The sequence below is a fragment of the Mobula hypostoma genome, chromosome 3, assembly GCF_963921235.1.
Source record: "Mobula hypostoma chromosome 3, sMobHyp1.1, whole genome shotgun sequence".
In the NCBI taxonomy this organism is placed as follows: domain Eukaryota; kingdom Metazoa; phylum Chordata; class Chondrichthyes; order Myliobatiformes; family Myliobatidae; genus Mobula; species Mobula hypostoma.
In genome coordinates this window covers 15,184,169-15,194,911 of record NC_086099.1, presented here as the reverse complement: position 1 = coordinate 15,194,911, position 10,743 = coordinate 15,184,169, and positions in this window count along the sequence as shown.

Below are 10,743 nucleotides of genomic sequence, written 5' to 3'. Positions count from 1 at the left end.
GAAAGGGGCAAAATGTCAGTTTAAAGTTCAAAGTAAATTTATTACATATATGTCACCATATACAACCCTGAGATTTGTTTCTTGTAGGCATTCACAGTGAATACAAATGTAGCCCCCTCACTGGGCTCGTAAACTTGGCGTGTCAGTCAGCTCTGCTAACGGCCACAGTTCTCAATGGTGATAAGGCCACCTTTCATAAACAATATACATGTAGGGTCAAACAACAGGAATTCTGCAGATGCTGGAAATTCAAGCAACACACATCAAAGTTGCTGGTGAACGCAGCAGGCCAAGCAGCATCTGTAGGAAGAGGTGCAGTCGACGTTTCAGGCCGAGACCCTTCGTCAGGACTGAACGTCGACTGCACCTCTTCCTATAGATGCTGCTTGGCCTGCTGCGTTCACCAGCAACTTTGATGTGTGTTACATGTAGGGTCAGTAGGATTTGGGGTTCAACCAAACAGGAATGTTGGGATGTTCCAATTAACGGAACCCCAATTTGAGCAAATGCTGTGTAAATACTGCCCATACACAATTATCAGTCGGCAGGAAATTACAGGTTGTACACTGCATACAATTATAAAGAAAGTGCATTGACTAATTTCAGTTTTTCCAAACAGTTATTAAGAGAAAGAAAAGAAAGAAAAATATAAAAGAGTCCATTATAATTAAACCATTCTATATGGGTGTTCCAGCATTAACTGAGTGGTCCGTAGACCCCTACCATTAACCGAGGGATCTGTGGACACAGGTTGGGTAATAAATTATTATAAGGTAATAAGTATAGGTGCATTCTGGAACTCAGGTCCCCCTATCACCTGACTGAGCTCAGCTTCATCCACAATTACATTGGAGCCCAGCTTCCCTTCATTATCTAGCGTTGAGTCTGGCTGTCCACTGCTAATCCCCCTCACTACACCTGAGTCAGGGTTGGGAGATTCAGGAATTTCTTCATCAGTTCTTGGGGGGTTTGCATAGAGTAACGTACAATACACCCTCACTTCCTCATCCTCTGAGTCCACGCAGCATTCAGTGGTTGGGTCTTTTCAGGTCTTTCCGCTGACTGCCCTTCTGTTCTCCTCCTTCTGTTCTCCTACTAGGTGCAGGCTCCATGTCAGCACGTACCTCCTGCCCCAGGGGGAAAAGGTGGGTCCGTTGGAGAATTTTGACAGGGCCATTCCCATCTTCTGGCTTCACCCAAAAGCTGGCACATGTGGCATCTGGCTCTCCACTACATAAGGCTTAGACAGCCAACGGTCAGCCAACTTATGCCTCCCTGGTAGCCCCAAACTCTATCTCCAGGCATCAGTTGACAGAACCTAATCTTTTGATCATAACTCCTCTTGTTTTCTTGATTTTGCTTGGTTGCAGAGACCGCTGCTAGCTCACAAACCTTTTGCAGTTCTTTTCTCGTCTCAGCCACAAACTCGAGATATGTCTTCTGTGGCATCTTCACCGCTGGCTCCAAAGCTGAGATCTACAGGCGATCTCGCTTCGTGCCTGAGCACCGATTAGTACAGCACGTATCGGTAGCTTCATTCTGTGTACAGTTGTAGCACTGTACCAAATGCCCAATTTGCTGACTCCATTTGTTCTTTTTGCTGATATGCAGGGATCCAAGCATGTCTAACAATGTCCAGTTGAACCTTTCAGGCTGGAGATCAACCTGAGGGTGATAGTGCGTGGTCCTTGACTTATCAACTCCAAGCTTGCTTCGAAATTCATGTATGAGCCAACTCTCAAAATCCCTTCCCTGATCACTGTGTATTCTTCTTGGGAGGCCAAATGAACAAGACACTTCTCCCATAACACTTTGGCAACTGTGGACACCCTCTGATCCCTTGTGGGGAAGGCCTGAGCATATCTGGTGTAGTGATCCGTGATGACCAAGATATTTGCAGTGTACCCTACAGCATTAGCAGTGAAAATCTTAATCAGGGCATTACACAAAGAAACACAATAAAATTAATAAAAAGACAGCACCAAACAAGACGGACAAACACCCATATGCAAACGATAACAAACTATGAAATACAAAATTAAAAGTCAGAAGTAGAGGGCACGTGGCCAAGTGGTTAAGGCATTGGACTAGCAACCTGAAGGTCATGAGTTCGAGCCCCAGCCGAGGCAACATGTTGTGTCCTTGAGCAAGGCACTTAATCACACAGTGCTCTGTGACGACACTGGTGCCAAGCTGTATGGGTCCTAATGCCCTTCCCTTGGACAACATTGGTGTCGTGGAGAGGGGAGACTTGCAGCATGGGCAACTGCTGGTCTTCCATACAACCTTGCCCAGGCCTGCGCCCTGGAGAGTGAAGACTTTCCAGGCGCAGATCCATGGTCTCGCAAGACTAATGAATGCCTTTATTTAGAGGAAATAAGCAATAAACATTGAGAACAAGAGATGAAGAGCCCTTGAAAGTGAGTCGATAGGTTATGGGAATAGTTCAGCGATGGGGTGAGTGAAGTTCAGTGAAGTTATCCCCTCTAGTAATGTTTATTAGAGCAGGAGGCTGAAACCAGGCTGAAGGAAGTCTGCGAGAATCAGGACGTGGTTAAAGCGAGAACATTTTTTCTAGAAATAGAGGCAGAGTTTACGGGGTGATTACATTTTATTTCTAACCCATATTGCTGTTGAGAGTAGAAGTTCCGAGATGTAACTGCCACTACCTGTCACAGATCAAAACAACTTCACAGCGGGGACCAGAAGCAAATGTGAAAATCCTTATTGGCAAGTTCAAATTAGCTCTTAAATTCAGACATAAGTAATGGGCACCTCTTGCTGACTTCTTTACCGAATTGCAGTCTGGGATAAAAGTCTGCATCTTCGACTTCATTTTGAAATGTTTTAGGAAACTCAAAAAATCTGCACTTTAGCGTAGCAGCTGGTACAATGCTATTACAGCCCCAGTGACCCGGGTTCAATCCAGCTGCTGTCTGCAACAAGTTTGTATGGTCCACCCATGACCCTGTGGGTTTACTCTGGGTGCTCGGCTTTCTTCCCTCACTCCAAATATGTACGGGTTAGGGTTAGTGAGTTGTGGGCAAGTGCACCTCAGCGTAGCAGTTAACACAACACCCTAGAGTAGCAGCAACCAGGTTCAATTCCCGCTGGTGCCTGTAAGGAGTTTGTACGTTCTCACCATGACCAAGTGGGTTTCCTCCCGGTGCTCTCGTTCCCTCCCACGCTCCAAAGATGTACCAGTTAGTAGATTAATTGGTGATTGTAAATTGTCCTACGATCAGGTCAGCGCAGTTCGAAGGGCGAAAAGGACTTATGCTGCATTGTATCTTAATAAAAATTAAGCATACGGTGAAAATGCCTCATTTGACATATGTCCACATGGAAGTTTCGATTTTTTGATATACCAGTTCCTTTCATTTTTATTTTTATTTTAGCGATACAGGGCAGAAAAAGCCCTTCCAGCTCTTCAAGCCCCGCTGCCCAGCAACCCCCAATTTAATGCCTACGGATCACGGGAACAATTTACAATGACCAGTTAACCTACCCAGTACATCTTTGGACTGTGGGTGGAAACCGCAGCACCCAAGGGAAACCTACGCATTCCACCGGGAGGACGTACAGCGACTCATTATGGAACAGCGCCAAAATTGAATTTCGAATTCCGGGACGCCCCCAATGGCGCCGCGCTGATCACTACACTCACAGTCGTTTCCTGGGCTTGTACGTTTGCCTTCTTTGTACTGTTAGCATTTCCTGAAAATAAGTTATCACGAGGCTGACAGCAAACATCTCAGTTCAGTTGTTTCTTCGGTGAACTGGAAGCTCTATCAGTTGAGGCTGCGATTTATTCCTCTCTCCACGGCTTAAAAGCTTTTTGGCTCTTGGGAGCAGAAACCATGCAAAAATAAAATAATGATTGTAACAGGCTATTAGGTGCAGTAGCAGAAGTACATTCAGTACCAATAAGCATTTAAACGAGATTAACTGGGATATTTACATTCTTAAACATCTTTCCTTGCAGCCAATGATGGTATGTCTTTATAATATAATAATCTGTATTTTGTAAAACTGAACAGCACATTTTATGATCATCTTATAAATAAATGAATGTTATTACAATAATATTAAAACTGGAAAATGCATCAACCTTTTCCAAAAGGATCGAATGAGTCAATATTTAAGACATATTCTTTCGACTGGAAATGTTAATAGGATGATAGCCAATCAAAGAAAGGGCATAATGACTGAATAGTAATTGCCCCTGGCCTTGGCTAAACCAAATGACTGAATAACCTGCAGCCTTTCAAAAAGCAAAGCAGAATTATTTCACTATACAATGTAAAAGATTTTATTGTTCAGATGGGAACTTCAACTAAATTAACAAAATCAGAAAGGAATATAAGTATATATAAGCATAAAAGAATGTGGCATGGTAGCATAGTGGTTAGGACAAAGCTTTACAGTACAGGCGATCCAGGTTCAATTCCCACCACTGCCTGTAGCGAGTGTGTACGTTCTCCCCGTGACCACATGGGTTTCCTCTGGGTGCCCAGGTTTCCTCCCACAGTCTAAAGAACGTACTGGTTGGTAGGTTAATTGGTCATTGTAAATTGTTTTGTGATTAGGCTCAGATTAAATCAGGGGATTGCTGGGTGGCGCGGCTTGAAGGAGTGGAACGGGTCTATTCCGTTTTGTTATCAATCGATATATAGATAGATAGATAAATAAATAAATGAATGTTGGTGCGGGAAGACATGACCATGAGAGGTTCAATCAAGGAAAAGTATGATTATTTTTACAAAGTATTTATTTTAGTTTGAGATACAACTCGGAACAGGACCTTCTGGCCCACTGAACAGCACCACCCAGCAATCTACTGATTTAACCCAAGCCTAAACACAGGACAATTTATAATGTCCAATTAACCTACTGTGGGGGGACCCAGAGCCCCCAAAGGAAGCTCACGTGCACACAGAAAGGAATGTACCAGCATTCTTACAGAGGACGCTGGGATCGAACTCTGAGCTTGGATGCCCCAAGCTGTAATGGAGTCGCACTAACAGCTATGCTACTGTGACGCCCGTAAGAGACGTATAAGAGGAAAAGCTGTCTGGTGAACACTTTCTGAGCTTAACATACAGTTTGTCTTCCTGCGAAAGCTATTCAGGACATTTTTGTGAATTAATTCACTAGCATCCTGATGTTAAAGAGACTCTGACTCAGGGTTGGAGATTTCTTACCTGCCCTTCCCAAGCCTCTATTACAGTTTCCTCACCAAGTAATACACTCTGAAATCACCATGGCAATGAGAAATGATGTGAAATTATGGTTTTACTGACAAGTAACTTGTTCTTTCTGTAGTTAACTCAGGATTCTCATCTGGTGTTATTCTAAAGTTGGTGCTGACTCCTTATGTGAAATGTGCTCCTTTTTCATCAGACAACACGGAACATAGAAGAGTTAAGACCTGTTGGCCCACAACGTTGTGCCAACCTTTTAATCTTTTCCAAGATCAATCAAACCCTTCCTTCCCATAACCCTCAATTTTCCTATCATCCATTTGCCTATCCAAGAGTCTCTTAAATATCCCTATTGTATCTGCCTCTACAACCACCCCTGGCTGTAGGTTCTATGCACGCACCACTCTCTGTGTAAAATTTCTATTTCTGAAGGACATAGCTGACGAATAGGGTTTGTGGCGAGCAGAACCAACATGAGAGATTCAACTAGTTAGGAAGGTTCAATCATTAGGTATTAATATTGAAGTAGTAAAATGGATTCAACAGTGGCTGGATGGGAGATGCCAGAGAGTAGTGGTGGATAACTGTTTGTCAGGTTGGAGGCCAGTGACTAGTGGTGTGCCTCAGGGATCTGTACTGGGTCCAATGTTGTTTGTCATATACATTAATGATCTGGATGATGGGGTGGTAAATTGGATTAGTAAGTATGCAGATGATACTAAGATAGGTGGTGTTGTGGATAATGAAGTAGGTTTTCAAAGCTTGCAGAGAGATTTAGGCCAGTTAGAAGAGTGGGCTGAAAGATGGCAGATGGAGTTTAATACTGATAAGTCTGAGGTGCTACATTTTGGTAGGTCTAATCAACATAGAACATACGTGGTAAATGGTAGGGCATTGAAGAATGCAGTAGAACAGAGGGGTCTAGGAATAATGGTGCATCGTTCCCCGAAGGTGGAATCTCATGTGGATATGGTGGTGAAGAAAGCTTTTGGTATGCTGGCCTTTATAAATCAGAGCATTGAGTATAGGAGTTGGGATGTAATGTTAAAATTGTACAAGGCATTGGTAAAGTCAAATTTGGAGTATTGTGTACAGTTCTGGTCACTGAATTATAGGAAAGATGCCAACAAAATAGAGAGAGTACAGAGAAGATTTACTAGAATGTTACCTGGGTTTCAGCACCTAAGTTACAGAGAAAGGTTGAACAAGTTGGGACTTCATTCTTTGGAGCGTAGAAGGTTGAGGGGGGACTTGATAGAGGTTATTTTAAATTATAAGGGGGATAGATAGAGTTGACATGGATAGACTTTTTTCACTGAGAATGGGGGAGATTCAAACAAGAGGACATGAGTTGAGAGTTAGGGAGCAAATGTTTAGGGGTAACACGAGGGGGAACTTCTTTACTCAGAGAGTGGTAGCTGTGTGGAATGAGCTTCCAGTAGAAGTGGCAGAGGCAGGCTCGATATTGTCATTTAAAGTAAAATTGTATAACTATGTGGACAGGAAAGGAATGGAGGGTTATGGGCTGAGTGCAGGTCGGTGTGACTAGGTGAGAGTAAGAGTTCGGCACGGACTAGAAGGGCCGAGATGGCCTGTTTCCGTGCTGTAATTGTTTTATGGTTATATATGGTTACCTGACTTCGTATTCATTAATGTCCCTGTCGCAGATGAATCTGTACATGATGGCAGTGGTAGAAGTGTGTGCGGACACTTGCGGGCTGCACCCACTATGTTGGTTGCTAATGCAAACAACGTATTTCACTGTATTACAAACAGGAGAAAATCTGCAGCTGCTGTGGGTCCAAGCAACACACACAAAACGTTGGAGGAACCCAACAGCCCAAGCAGCATCTATGCCTGGTGTGTTTGCACCCATGCCACCCCCTGCCCCTGGCACTCTTTGTTTGCCATATTTCCCACACCTCTCCCACAGCATTCCCCCCTTGCCATTCCCATCATCTTTTTCTCCTACCAGATTTACAAACTCGCTCTGCATATATACGTGCCTAAGACTTTCACGCAGTACCGTACATGTAATAAATAAACTTGAATTCTGAATTTTGTTGGGGCCGATCTTCATAGGGGGATCAGAAGTAGAAAGAGTGAGCAATTTCAAGTTCCCGGATGTCAATATCTCTGAGGATCTAACCTGTCACAACTTATCGATGAAGCTACAAAGGAGGCACAACAGTGGCTATATTTCATTAGGAGTTTGAGAAGATTTGGTTTATCACCAAAAACACTTGAATTTCTACAGATGCACCGGGAAGAGCATTCTTACTGATTGCATCACCGTCTGGTATGGGAGGCAGTGGGGGCGACTGCACAGGATTGAATTAAGCTGCAGAGAGTTGTAACATCATAAGCACTAGCCTCCGTGGTACCCAGGACATCATCAAGGAGTGATGGTCCAGAAAGGCGGTGTCCATCATTAAGGACCCTCATCATCCAGGTCATCCCTTGTTCTCATCGTAGCCATCAGGAAGGAGGTACAGGAGCCTGAAGGCACACACTCAATGATTCAGGAACAGCTTCTTCCCCTCTGCCATCTGATTTCTGAATGGACACTGAACCCATAAACACTACCTCACTACTTTTTTAATTTTTATTTTTGCACTACTTTTTAAATGCAACTTTTTCACAGATTTTTCTCTATTATTACTATTGCATTTTACTGCTGCTGCAAAGTCACGAAATTACACGACACATGCCAGTGATATTAAACCTGATTCTGATTCTGATTTTGACTTCCCATGGGGGATGTCTGTCTCATTGTGCAGCACTACAATTGTGGCTCATGGAATGGATTCAGAACAGAACTGGCAGCTAAAATCTAAGGTTCATGGTGTAATTATAGTGAATACAAATGGGTCATGCCTTTCTGCATGTTCATTGCACCATCATTTCCAAACTTTACAACGTGTAAGTGTCTCTTATGTGACCTCCTTCCACACTGCATCTGTAATGCACTTGAGAAGCTGTTACTCAAGGCCCAGGGCCTGAGTAATTGTTCTTGTCACTGATTTCCTCAACACTCACTCTCATCTTCCTCTCAGTTCCAGTTAGGCAGCTCTCGGTAGTACCTCGATGGGCAAAAGAAACAATTCAAAGATAACATCAAAGTCTGCCTGGAGAAATTCAACATGACATCTAAAAACTGAGAAGACATTGCACTCAGTAGATACAGCTGGAGGAAATCTGTTCAAGAGGGAGCTGCGCTACATGAGAGTGACCTCCGCTGTGCCACAGAGAACAAGCAGCGCCTGTGAAGGGAGAGACTGAACAACCAAAAGTCCCAGCCACTAATCACAGCATCCACTTACTTGTAACACACATAAAAGTTGCTGGTGAGCACAGCAGGCCAGGAAGAGGTACAGTCGACGTTTCAGGCCGAGACCCTTCGTCAGGACTAACTGAAGGAAGAGTGAGTAAGGGATTTGAAAGCTGGAGGGGGAGGGGGAGATCCAAAATGATAGGAGAAGACAGGAGGGGGAGGGATAAAGCCAAGAGCTGGATAGGTGATAGGCAAAAGGGGATACGAGAGGATCATGGGACAGGAGGCCCAGGGAGAAAGAAAGGGGGAGGAGGGAAGCCCAGAGGATGGGCAAAAACCGATGGGGTTCGAGGGAGAGGTGGGGCATTAGCAGAAGTTTGAGAAGTCAATGTTCATGCTATCAGGTTGGAGGCTACCCAGACGGAATATAAGGTGTTGTTCCTCCAACCTGAGTGTGGCTTCATCTTAACAGGAGAGGAGGCCGTGGATAGACATATCAGAAAGGGAATGGGACGTGGAATTAAAATGTGTGGCCTCTGGGAAATCCTGCTTTCTCTGGTGGACAGAGCGTAGGTGTTCAGCAGAATGGTCTCCCAGCCTGCGTCGGGTCTCGCCAATATATAGAAGGCTGCATCGGGAGCACCGGACGCAGTATATCACCCCAGCCGACTCACAGGTGAAGTGTCGCCTCACCTGGAAAGACTGTCTGGGGCCCTGAATGGTGGTGAGGGGGGAAATGTAAGGGCATGTGTAGCACTTGTTCCGCTTACAAGGATAAGTGCCGGGAGGGAGATTCTGCCCACACTGCACCAGAACATGTGGATCCTGCAGCGGCCTCCGCAGCCAACTGAAGACCCACTCACAGCCAACCCCCTTAGGAGAACATCAAACTTGACTAGAATGCTCGCACTACACTGCCTCGGTGAACCACAGTTGCCACTAGATGTGAACATGTTTTTCAAAAAGGCATCTTCCTAAGTGCTTTCTGCTCTCAGAGCACAGTGGCTTCAAACAAGGGTGAAACCCCCTGATTTGAGGTAGCTTCAGGTGTGGACTGTCGAATTCGGTGTTCTATTATATACTTCTGTCAATAGACAATAGGTGCAGGAGTAGGCCATTCAGCCCTTCTAGCCAGCACCACCATTCACTGTGATCATGGCTGATCATCCACAATCAGTACCCTTTTCCTGCCTTAACCCATATCCCTTTACTCCGCTATCTTTAAGAGCTCTATCTAACTCTTTTTTTGAAAGAATCCAGAGAATTGGCCTCCACTGCCTTCTCAGGCAGAGCATTCCACAGAACCACAACCCTCTGTGTGAAAAAGTTTTTCCTCAGCTCCGTTCTAAATGGTCTACCCCTTATTCTTAAATTGTGGCCTCTGGTTCTGGACTCCTCCAACATTGGGAACATGTTTCCTGCCTCTAGCGTGTCCAATCCCTTAATAGTCTTATATGTTTCAATCAGATCCTCTCTCATCCTTCTAAATTCCAGTGTATACAACCCCAGTCGCTCCAATCTTTCAACATATGACAGTGCCGCCATCCTAGAAATTAACCCCGTGAACCTACACTGCGCTCCCTCAATAGCTAGAATGTCCTTCCTCAAATTTGGAGACCAAAACTGTACTGAAGATTCCAGGTGTGGTCTCACCAGGGCCCTGCACAGCTGCAGAAGGATCTCTTTGCTCCTATACTCAATTCCCCTTATTATGAAGGCCAGCATGCCATTAGCTTTCTTCACTGCCTGCTGTACCTACATGCTTACTTTCAGTGACTGATGAACAAGGACACCAAGATCTCATTGTACTTCCCCTTTCCCCTTGACTCCATTTAGATATTAACCTGCCTTCCTGTTCTTGCCACCACAGTGGATAACCTCACATTTATCCACATTAAACTGCATCTGCCATGTATCTGCCCACTCACCGAACCTGTCCAACCCTACGTTCTCATAACATCCTCCTCACATTTCATACTGCCACCCAGCTTTGTGTCATCTGTCCCTAGAAATCCGAGCAGAAGTAGGCCAGAAGATCACTCATGTCTGCTCCACAGAGTGCATTTCAAACAAGTGCACACTACCTCCCATATTGGAGGCTTAAGACATCAGTTTGGCTACTATGAGACGACACAACACCAACAAATTTGTAGAGTATAAAAACTTAGGAGACATCAGAGCCACCAGTCTAGCATTGGTACATTCACAAATATACAATATAGATCCGGGAGAAGGTTCAGGAGCTTGAAGACTCGTACGGCCAGA